Source organism: Lacerta agilis, chromosome 4, assembly GCF_009819535.1.
Source record: "Lacerta agilis isolate rLacAgi1 chromosome 4, rLacAgi1.pri, whole genome shotgun sequence".
Taxonomy (NCBI): Eukaryota; Metazoa; Chordata; class Lepidosauria; order Squamata; family Lacertidae; genus Lacerta; species Lacerta agilis.
Window position 1 is genome coordinate 77,552,559 of NC_046315.1, and position 12,528 is coordinate 77,565,086.

Sequence of the window (12,528 nt, forward strand, 5' to 3'; positions counted from 1 at the left end):
ATTTTGTTTTGTTTTTAAATGACAGTCCTAAAAGTAATTTGAGAAGGAGCAGATCGAGTGCCTGCAACGTTAGCAAATAAATAGCCAGGCTCACAAACACACACCTAATGTTCAACCAAAATCTCTCCTCCTGCAATATAAACCCACTACTGTAGATTTAATCCTGCCCCTTTGGGGCAGGCAGCAGACCCTTCAGGTATTTGATAAGTGCTATCACATCCCTGTTGTCTTTGTCCATGGAGTTTTCTTGGCAGGGATACTGGAGTGGCTTGCCAGTTCCTGCTCCAGCTGGATCAAATTTAGTCAAAACTCTCCACTATGACCTGTCCATCTTGGGTGGCCCTGCATGGCATAGCTCATAGCTTCTCTGAGTTATTCAAGCCCCTTTGCCATGACAAGGCTGTGATCCATGAAGGATGCTTTTGAATTATGGGGCTGGAGGAGACTCTTGAGAGTCCCATGGACTGCAAGAAGATCAAACCTATCCATTCTTAAGGAAATCAGCCCTGGAAGGACAGATCTTGAAGCTGAGGCTCCAATACTTTGGCCACCTCATGAGACGAGAAGACTCCCTGGAAAACACCCTGATGTTGGGAAAGATGGAGGACACAAGGAGAAGGCGATGACATGGTTGGACAGTGTTTTCAAAGTTACTAACATGAATCTTACCAAACTGCGGGAGGCAGTGGAAGACAGGAGTGCCTGGTGTGCTCTGGTCCATGGGGTCACGAAGAGTCGGACACGACTAGACGATTAAACAACAACAACATCACGTCCCTACTCAGTCTCTAGGCTAAAAATACCCAGTTTCTTCAACCTTTCCACATTGGACTTGTTTTCCATACCACTTACCGGTACTATCCCTCAACCCATGAGGATTCTCTTCATACCGAAAGAGGAAAAACAAAGTGAAGAACAAAGACCTATTATTTAATACAGGATAGAAAGGAAGATATGAGGTGCAACTAATAGCATACACTTTAGACCAGTGTTTTTCAACCACTGTTTCCCGGCACACTAGTGTGCCCCGAGATGTTGCCTGGTGTGCCGTGGGAAAAATTCCAGCCAGAATATCAGCTTTGTGTTCAGCCAAACAGGCCCTGGTTGCGCACTGAATAAAGTATTTTATAATTTTTCATATTTCTGTTTACTTACTATTTCATAATAAAGTAATTATAAAATACTTTCTTATTTCTTTGTGTTTATTTGATTCCTATTCAAGAGAATTACTTTATATATAGTCAATATAGGCACAGAGTTAATTTTTTTAACATTTTCTAATGGTGGTGTGCCTCGTGATTTTTTTCATGAAACAAGTGTGCCTTTGCCCAAAAAAGGTTGAAAAACACTGCTTTAGACGAGCTATCTGTGTTACAGAAGTAGGACATGCTCCTCTTATCCCCAGATTATCTATGTCAGCGATGAAGGGTATGATGCCTTGCTCTTTAGGCAACACATCTGGAACAGCTCCAGAGACATTGCTGCACAGGTGTACTGGGTATGACTCTCCTAAAGGGAAAACAGGCACTTCTTAAAGCAGTGTTTCCCAAACTTTGGGTCTCCAGCTGTTTTTCGGACTACAACTCCCACCATCCCTAGTTCTTAAGACAGGGATGATGGGAATTGTAGTCCAAAAACAGCTGGAGACCCAAATTTGGGGAAAACTGTCTTACAGAATGAGCAAACAATGCAAAAGTAAGACATACCGGTACCTTCCAAATAACCTATACAGAATTATCTAACACTGTTCTCTTTAGCAAGCAAATTATATTACAATTTTATAAAATGTCAGTAACTGGGATGAGTAACAGCATGGTGAACATCGCTCATTCTTCTAGGTTCTGCAGTGTCTTTCAAGGTTCTTCCTAAACCTCCCACTCTTGAATAGAGTGGCTGGTAGGGAGCCCTTCCCAATTTTAATACAACCAAATTTCTAGCATCTCCTGTTCCTGCATCACATGAAACAGTAGAGGGAAGTGAGTGATATTGTGTATCTTTCGACATGTCAAAAGTGCCAATGAAATGGGTAAACAAGAATTTTATGTTAGATTAAGAAAACCGCAGCAGTGATTTGAGCTAATGAAGATAATAGGTGACATACATGGCTTTCATCTCCAGGCTTTTAATTACTATATGCATAGTTTCAATTGGAATCTTGCCTGGTTAGTTTGTGGGAGTTCTGACATAGCTAGTGCAGTTAACAGCGTAGGTGTTAGAAGTACAAAATTTTGTATACTCCTCTAACCGCTTCTATTTCTGCTGGAAATTATTGGGGCTTACTTCTGGATTGATGTGGCTAGGACTGCTCTTTAACAATGCACCTTACCTGTGTTTCTTTGGAAGTAAGTTTCACTGAGTTTAATGAAGCTCACTCCCTAATAAGTGCGTTTAAGATTGTAGCTGTGCAGTGCAAACCTTATTCAGAAGGGAAGATTTGCTGTGTTCATTGAGGTTTACTCCAACTGAATGCGTCCACAATTGCAGCAGCACATTACTTAGATAAATAAGATTACTAATAATTGTTGGATCTATAGCCAGTATCAAATCTAGACCCAGACATGTGTAAAGGTTTCTGCCCATACACTGACACTTCTTTCAGTGAGAGGTGCTGGTGATCACCACTGTTCCCCCCCCCCCCAATCATTATCATGTTCTTAGACTTGTATTCTGCCTTTCTTCCACCATGGTGCCCAAGGCAGTGTACAGCTTGGTTCTCTGGTGGGATCTCATCCAGGCACTGACCTAGGCCCAGATCTGTTTAGTTTCAGCAAGGCAGCTGCATCGCGTACCTTCAGACAGCCGCCTGTACATACTGATGCTACCCACCAGAAAGAAGAGAGATAGTTTCCTCCTCCATGTTCTGTTGCCTATGCTCACCTAAGGGAGAAAGAGACAGGACGAAGATGCTATTGTTCCTGACACACTGTGTCCACAAAATGCTGGTGCCCAAGGAAGAAACAATGACCACTGTGGTCTTACATTGATGCAGCTCATAAGGAGGAAGAACTGCCCAATGTGCCTTCCCACAGCGGTTCACCAGAATAAGAGAGAGAGAGAGAGAGAGAGAGGGAGGGAGAGGGAGAGGGAGAGAGAGAGAGGATGGCTTCTGCTATACTAACTAGTGGTGTAGTGGTAAATTCCCTAATTACAAGTCCATAGTCTGCCCCCAAGGATACCTTGCTTCCCAAGGGGCAAGCAACTGTGTAGAGAATTTTTGAAAAACAAAGGAAGACTCCACCCTGTTGTCATAAAAGCTCAGCTATTTTGAAGGACAACTTCTGTCCTAGGGCATAGCTTCCTGAGGGTAAGCTCCACCAAACTCTGTGGCGCTTGCTTCTCACTTTGTGGGTTAATGTAACCTGAAGCTTTTAATCGGAAATGCAAACAACTCCGCAATGAAGTGCCATGAGGTGAATTGCTAGTGTAAATAGAAACATCATCAAATAAAAGTGCATGATAACCTTAGCAGTTCATTCACTTGTCAGGACTGGAGCATCCATCAGTTATCCTGTCACTCTAGCCGAAGATGTCATTGCCCACATTCCCCCTCACTGGGGATAACCTCCTTTCATGAGACAGGTGTCCTATGCATCCCAGACCAAATACTATTATTATTAATTAAATTGGTATACTATCTTCTACCTGCAGGTTTCAGGGTGGTTACAACATAAAATCACAATATAAAAACATAAACTACACAATAAAAACAAAAACAGAAATAACCCAATAACACTCCCCCGACACATTTTAAAAGCGCATTGGATGTTAATCAGCCGAAGGCCTGGATAAAGAGGAATGTTTCTGTCTGGCTTCTAAAAGTGTACAGTGAAGGTGCCAGGCAAACCTCCCTGGGGAGAGCATTCCACAGATGGGGAGCCACTGCAGAAAAGGTCTGCTCTTGTGTTGCCACCCTCCAGACCTTTTGAGGAGGAGGCATACGAAGAAGGGCCTCAGAAAATCATCTCAGGGTCTGCGTAGGTTCATATGGAAAGAGGCAGTCCTTGAGGTATTGCGGTCCTGAATCTTTTAAGGCTTTATAGGTCAAAAAGAGCACTTTGAATTGGGCCTGGAAACTAACTGGTAGCTAGTGCAGTTGGACCAGGATCGGTGTAATATGCTCAAACCGTCTTGCTCTGGTGAGCAACCTGGCTGCTGAATTCTGCACCAGCTGAAGTTTCAAAACCACCTTCAGAGGCAGCCCTGCGTATAACGCATTGCAGTAATCCAACCTCAAGGTTAATTCCTTTCCTTCCTCTCTCCTCGTCTCAGATTCAGATTCAAGTTTCACCTTTTTGACAGACAAGCAGGCTGGTGGACATGCACGAGCCAGGCATAACACAGGCATGGTGAAGCTTTGCCCATATTTGTATTTCCATATTAGAAAAGGCTGAGACGGCTGGATTTATGCCTGCCACACATCTGTTAAAGGCATAAACCCCTGTCTTTTCCCCAATGCCAGCCTAGGCTGTAGCCATTCATCAAGCCAGCATTTGGATATCATATGTGGAACTTAGTTCCACGTAGGAATGCTTTTACACAACTAAGACTTAATGTTGTATACTCTGCTTTTCCGGGTGGCTGTTTTAAGGAATAACCACCGGAACAACCATTGTGTGTGTGCTGAAAAATGGCTGTAGAGGATATTGTTCACTATATTACTCCATGTTCTCTTTATAAAGAACTTCATGAAATATATTCGACTTTAATCGTCTAAGTGCAATCGGAGGAAGAAATCTTGTCACCTGAAGTGAGCTTGTAGGCTTTTTGCTAGCTTTTTTGCCCTGAGCTCAGCTACAAGTGGGGAAAGGAAGTAGCTGTGGAGGAGCACTTTTACAGAATAATTCATTGGCATAGGAGAGGTTAATCACATTCTTTCTCACCCCATATAGTTTGCATTTATTTAAAACAGCTGAAATTTGATTTTAATAATGGATAGTTGAATAGTATTATGTAAGATACAGGGATGGGAACACGGTAGAATAAAATTATGGGAGATGATGCAAATAGGGATGAATCAAAGTTTTCTACATTAAGAGTTATTTCCCAGAAGCAGTTGATCATCTCTCTTCTTCCTACAGCAATGCAAATGCAACATTATTGCCTTTTCCTTAGCAAAACTGCACATGTTTCTCAAGCAGTTAATATTTATAAAAATGGTTGCTGCCACCTTGTGGAGATTTAGCTGAATAAATTTATATAGCAGCAAGTAGCACTTTAGGTTAAAACACAAATTGCTTAAGAAAAAGAAGAAGACACAGGTCGTCTGAACTGCTCTGACTCCAATGATGGCAATAGAATCTGTATTCCTGTGTGATATGCTAAAAAAATCAACGTCAAAACACGCCTCAAAAATAAGGCTCCAAGGTTGTCACATTGAAGCAAGCAAAATGACAAGAAGGTTCGTCCTTAAACATGAGAGACATCAAATGTAAAAACTACTCCTGGGAGCTTCACTGGATCTAACTGAAGTACACATACAAACAGGTATGCATTTGGGAAATCCCACATTTCTGGCAGGGCTCTTCTGCGTTTATCCGCTGCTGAGTAATAAGCAGAACACTGACAGGCAAAGATTCTCACCATTGTCGTTCTGGGGAAAGCTACATCTGCTGAGTTTCATGCAATTGGTAAAGTCTGAAGGATCGTGGCAGGGAAAAAGTGGCGGCATAATTTTGTGCGCAGCACAGCACAGATCCAAAAGGCTGGAGGTGCACGGAAATACGGCATACCCAAATTCCTTCAGTCTGCATGCTCTAGTTATCTCCTGCTTGGACTACTGCAATGCACTCTATGTGGGGCTACCCTTGAAGGTGACCCGGAAACTGCAATTAATCCAGAATGCAGCAGCTAGACTGGTGACTGGGAGTGGCCGCCGGGACCATATAACACCGGTCCTGAGAGATGTACATTGGCTCCCAGTACGTTTCCGAGCACAATTCAAAGTGTTGGTGCTGACCTTTAAAGCCCTAAACGGCCTCGGTCCTGTATACCTGAAGGAGCATCTCCACCCCTATTGTTCAGCCCGGACACTGAGATCCAGCGCCGAAGGCCTTCTGGCGGTTCCCTCACTGCGAGAAGCAAAACTACAGGGAACCAGGCAGAGGGCCTTCTCGGTAGTGGCGCCCGCCCTGTGGAATGCCCTCCCATCAGAGGTCAAAGAGATAAACAACTACCTGACATTTAGAAAATACCTGAAGGCAGCCTTGTTTAGGGAAGTTTTTAATCTGTGACATTTTAATGTATTTTAATATTTGTTGGAAGTCGCCCAGAGTGGCTGGGGAAACCCAGCCAGGTGGGTGGGGTAAAAATAAATTATTATTATTATTATTATTATTATTATTATTATTATTATTATTATTATTATTATTATTATTATTATGGAGCCTTGTTCACATGACCAAACAGGGGAACTCTGTATTTTGGTATGGAAGGTCTGGCTGTGACCAGTCCCATCCTTCACCAGTTCTTCTGCAGTCTGTGTGCATGCAACTTGTAGGAAAATGCTGCGTCTCGTTATTCGTTGAGATCTGAATGCACCTCAGTGAGTGCCACTTTTCAACAGAAGGAAGATGCTGACTCGTTCCATTAAAATTCCTTTCCTAAGGTATTGTTTACACATTGCAGATCTCTAGAAAAATTATTGGCAGTACGATACCTCTATCTAGGAACTCTAGTGGCTGCAACCATGCGACAGATGGCAAATTCCATGTTATTTGCCAGATTCTTAGAAGAGTCTCTGCTTGCATATAAGAATGGACATGTTTGCCAGGAAAAGCCTCAGAAAGTTGACATGATTAAAAAGGGGTTTTGGAATGAGGCTTTGGATAAGCAAAGGCAACATTGCTTCATTATCCACCCGTGTAAGTTCCTGTCCTCCTCAGCATTATATTAGTACCAAATGCTGATAGTATCTCAAATAAGCCATGAAGGTACAAAACCGAGAAAATGGTCTGGAGACATAGTTTCATTTCTGTAGTTAAACCGGTCTGTCCCTGTAAACTATTTGTTTAAGGATGATGGGCACCTACCTACCAGGTGTGAGGAAGCAAGGGGAGCAGATCCCAAGCTTTCATTTTCATTTTTTTTTAAAGTAAGCTTCTGATATTGGTAGAATTTAAGATATCAGGCAAAATGTGCAAGCACTTTCCCCCTTGATTGTTTTGTGAGAAACTAGCCTGGTCCCGGGACCCAGGTGGCACTGTGGGTTAAACCACAGAGTCTAGGGCTTGCTGATCAGAAGGTTGGTGGTTCGAATCCCTGCCACGGGGTGAGCTCCCGTTGCTCGGTCCCAGCTCCTGCCCACCTAGCAGTTCGAAAGCATGTCAAAAGTGCAAGTAGATAAATAGGGATCACTCCAGCGGGAAGGTAAACAGTGTTTCTGTGCACTGCTCTGGTTTGCCAGAAGCGGCTTTGTCATGCTGGCCACATGACCCGGAAGCTGTCTGCGGACAAACTCCGGCTCCCTCGGCCTATAGAGTGAGATGAGCGCCGCAACCCCAGAATCGGACACGACTGGGCCTGATGGTCAGGGGTCCCTTTACCTTTACCTAGCCTGGTCCCAGCTTTTAGTGTTTTTTTTAGCCAATTATGGAATCATATCAGTGGTTGATGTTTAGGAGAGCAGATCTAGCTGAATAAGACAAAAATGCTCATTATCTATAAAGGGACTGTATATAAGGTACTTATTTGTATGTCTAAGACAGTGATTGCTGCCCCATAGAAAACAATTCAGATAGCTGGGATTGTTAGCAGCTGTGACTAGGGAGTATTGAGTCAACCAAAAAACAAAAGGTAGCAGCAAACAGTCCCTTCCAGATGGCCAGTTTATTCAGCATTCATCCTGATTTGTTTGCACAAAGCTTACCCAATGGTCAGACTATGCATTTTGATTTGTTTATCTGGTGGTTAAATGGCAATGAGCATTCATCCACGTTTGCTTGTGGGGAGTTTACACACAAACTGATTCCTGTTAATCATTCATTCATCCCACACTTTTCAGTGCATTTTCCCTGTCACTTTCCAAACTGCAACTGTATTTTTTTTTTTTTTTAGTTAGGGCAATAGAATGCAACAATCCACTTTAAGTGTGCAAACCTGAAGTTCCTGTGTGCAATTGCATCCCTCTGGGGGCACTCAAAATCTTGAGTTCATGACCTTTCTAACTCTGTTCTTATTTAATTTCATTCATGAGTGGGGTTTTTTTTTCTTTTAGGTTTGCAAACATTTAAAAAACTACTCTGCCAATTCCAGTTCCAGAGTTCATCATTTTTATACCCATCCTGCAGGAAGCAGGACACCTGCTGCTATGTGCATCACTCAAAACAGAGAAGGTGATTGGGCCGCATCCGGCCCCCGGGCCTTAGTTTGCCTACCCCTGGCCCAAACAGCCTAAATGGCAACATGGATGATGTCACCACTGCTGCTCCTGCCCTCTGCCAGCCAGAGACCCAAATATCACGCAGAACCTAGTTAGTCTTTCACCTTCTGCGTTCCCCCTGTCTCCCTGGCTAGGGCCCATGGCACCAATGGGTGGCTGGAGTCCTGGAGATTTTGCATTTCACACTGCCATATCTAAAATCTCCACTCCAGGCCAAACCCGGAGAGCTGGAGTGGCAAGGCTCTTACAGACTTGGGAATTAATTATACACATGTTAACAATAGCAGACTGCAAGTGTGAAATTGAATGCAATCCCCGCAGCCAGGGTGCTGAAGGCTGACAAAAGCAAACTTAAGATGTAATAATTATTTGATAAAACTGCCTTCTTGTTTGACTACGTATAATCTGTGTATAATCTTTCTGAAATTATTTCCTCTGCAATACGATTTGGGTTCCCCCCCTCTTTATTTGTATTTCTCTCTTTTTATACTTCAATAATTGTATGTCTTGCTATATCATATTGGGAAAAGTAAATAAAAATTCACTGTGACTGGTTGCAATGATAATTCCCATCTGTTGCATGCTGTGTTAGGTTAAGTGTTATTGAAGCAGTCTTGTTTTATTGATTGATTGAAGATTTTCTTGATTTACAAAAGTGTGTGCAATGTCTCTCTCGTATTTTTTCCATGTAACATTTTCACAAATCGGTTTTGGTTATTGAGACGTTAGGAAGAGAAGGGGGAAAGAGGTGGGTGGGTTGGGGGGGGATGGGTGAGGTGGGGTGGCAATGTTTCTATTTTCCTTAATATATGTAGGGTTCGGTGTCAGCGTTGATTGTGCAGGTTCTCTGTTGTTCGCTTGTGTTTCTTTGGTGAAGTTGCCCATGGCTTTCTACCTTTCTGTCCATCTTCCAGTGGCCACAAGATGGCCACTGTGTGCTACTTGAGCTTCTGCAACCATGTGCTTGTTATGCAGAACAACAATGTCTCCATCATTTGTCATCTTGCCCCTGTGAAGTAGTTGATAGAATGAAATACATTGACTGGCCCAAATACACCTAGTGAGCTTCATTTGAACCAAGGTAGCTCTGGTTCCACAGTCACCACTATTCACTGAACCAGGATTCGTGGTTGCAGCTCCAAAACTGAGAAGAACGTTCATCAAAGACAGTATGGTGGACTGTAAAGTCTGATTGGTGATGTAATATAGAAACTGGCGATCACAGTATTTTAACCGTGCATCTATGAATATTCAGCACAGCATGCATAAATAGAATATTTTTATTTCATTTTTGGATGACATGACCAGGATGGTTACAACAACAAATAAACTTTGACTTTGACTTAATTCTTCTTGCATTCTGCTCAGCTTCTCTTCACCCTGCCCTTATTATTATTTTTTTACTGAGGCTAGCTAATTTTCCTCGATTCCCACTTATTTTATCATTACAGACCTTTTCTGCTTTCCTGCATAGCTTCGATATCACACTCCCATTGCCCATTCTCCTTTCCTTTGGCTTCCCTGACACCGAGTACCCACTTCACTAATAGAGGGAGTGGTAATTATGAGGATCATTATCATTAAACAGAACCATCATCTTAAACAAATGGGTAGTATAATTATAGACATAATGAAAGAGAGACTTCATGAATGTGATGTCTTGTCGGGAAAGAAAACAAATCTTGAATCACAGGTATCATTTTCCCAACTCCATTGAACCCAGGAACAGCAGATCAATGCTGTTTGTGAAAACAGAGGGCCCAGGGAGGTATGATTAATTATGCTTCTACTTGGAGGATGCCAGAATTGATTAATGGATAGGATAAATGGCAGAACGATTCACCTCCCGCAGGTCAAAGTGGCTGTACAAAGCTGTAATCAACATGTTGGATGCTGGGTTTGACTCAGCAGTTACCCAATTTCAAAAGAAAGTAGACTTGAAGACGCCAGTTACACCGAGTTGTTGTGTAAGGAAATTCTCGCCATCCTTTTCTTCCATTAGTGGGCAATTTCCATTTTTGTATAAACTCAGTTTTTGTAACATCTCAAGTTTCCTTTCAAAGGTGGGCTTCGACATTTACACAAAAACACATCCACTCCACTCCAGCCACAATATTTAGTGGATAACTTTTATTCAGTCTGAAACAACTAGATTCAAAACCCAGATTTAAATCCATAGATTTGCTGCCTGTCTTGGGGCAAATTACTAGTCCTCCATTTCATTCCCTTATCAGTACAATGGAAATAGCGGGTAATTGCAGCAGGCTAGTCAAATACCCTTGCCCAGATGTAGCATTTTGCAATCTAGGACAGAGCTGTGACTATGTCAATAATTTGGGAAGGCTGTGATTTCCAAGCCTCAGAACCAATATAGTTGGTGGGAATGTGTGTTTGTGTGTGAGTACATTTCTGGGTGGGTTTTTTTTCCAGAGCAGCAGTGATTACATCACCCACCAGATCACCAGAGTAATTGATGAACCCAATGAATGTAATAATATATGGTAAAAGACGCCTGCTTCTTGGGAGAAAAGCAATGACAAACCTAGACAGCATCTTAAAAAGCAGAGACATCACCTTGCCGACAAAGGTCCGTATAGTTAAAACCATGGTTTTCCCAGTAGTAATGTATGGAAGTGAGAGCTGGACCATCAAGAAGGCTGATCGCCGAAGAATTGATGCTTTGGAATTATGGTGCTGGAGGAGACTCTTGAGAGTCCCATGGACTGCAAGAAGATCAAACCTATCCATTCTGAAGGAAATCAGCCCTGAGTGCTCACTGGAAGGACAGACCCTGAAGCTGAGGCTCCAATACTTTGGCCACCTCATGAGAAGAGAAGACTCCTGGGAAAAGACCCTGATGCTGGGAAAGATGGAGGGCACAAGGAGAAGGGGACGACAGAGGACGAGATGGTTGGACAGTGTTCTCGAAGCGACCAACATGAGTTTGGCCAAACTGCGGGAGGCAGTGGAAGACAGGAGTGCCTGGCATGCTCTGGTCCATGGGGTCACGAAGAGTCAGACACGACTAAACAACAACAACAAAAATGCTACCACGTGGGGCTGTTTTTGAAGTAGTCTCCTTTATCTGCTAAGCTGGCTGTGTTGGACGGGTCTCACAACAACAGATGGTGTCAGAGCCTTCTGCATAGGGCTGACTTTCCAGCGGTTGGATCACTCGCACGATCTTTTTCTGCTTAGAAACACACGGGAGGGATCTCTTTGTGAAAGCTATACTGTACTTTTGGATTAGGATTGGCTTTGAGATTATGAAGAAGAAAGTTTGTGCAACATGTGAGTTGTGCTCTAAAGGAGCAGTTGCCGCAGTATCTAGTGCAATCAATAAAAACCCCCAACATAGCCTGCTAACTTCAAAATACTATGCCCATAACATACATGTATCTCATAGAAGCCTGCACACAACCTTCTTTCCAAAGCCCCCCTCCCCCCACAGCTACAGATGAACACAGCGCTGACGTATTAGCACTGAACAAACCTTTTCACAATTGCTGCCTTTGCAGAGAGTGTTTCCAAAATAAGCAGCCCAGCAGCACAGGAAGGGACAGACTACAAATGCCAGATACTGCCTTCTCAATGAATGACAATTATGAAAACATTATTTTTCTCAAGCAAGCATTCGTGATGTAATAAACAGATTACGATATATGGTGACTTGAGGACAAGGATAACTAAGCTGTCGGTGGGAAGTTCTCCCAAGAACAGGTTTTTAAAAATTAAATAAAAAAATTGATCCCTACTTTGAGAAAGCACATTATCTTGCAAGATAATTGTAGGCACTTCACATTTTGACTCCCTTATGGGCCTATTTGCTCTTTTTTTTTAAGGGAAGGAAAAAGGAACAGTGAAAAAGGAACAGTGCTTGCCTGAGAAACCACTTTAAATGCAGCATCTAGTACTGTCAGCCCCCTGCAGTGAACTCCGTAGAAGAACAGCGGGTTTGAATCTCAGACAAACGCAGAAATCAAATGGTCTTTTTTATCTATTATGCCTCATTCCTATTAAAAGCAGCTTAGCAGGTCAGGGAGGAACAGGGAGTAATGGCAGAAAAGTTGAGAGGGAAAGAGGTGATTAGGAGTAGTACTATTTGCAACCAGTAGTAACATTTAGGACAAACCACGAGTGTTAATTGTGGT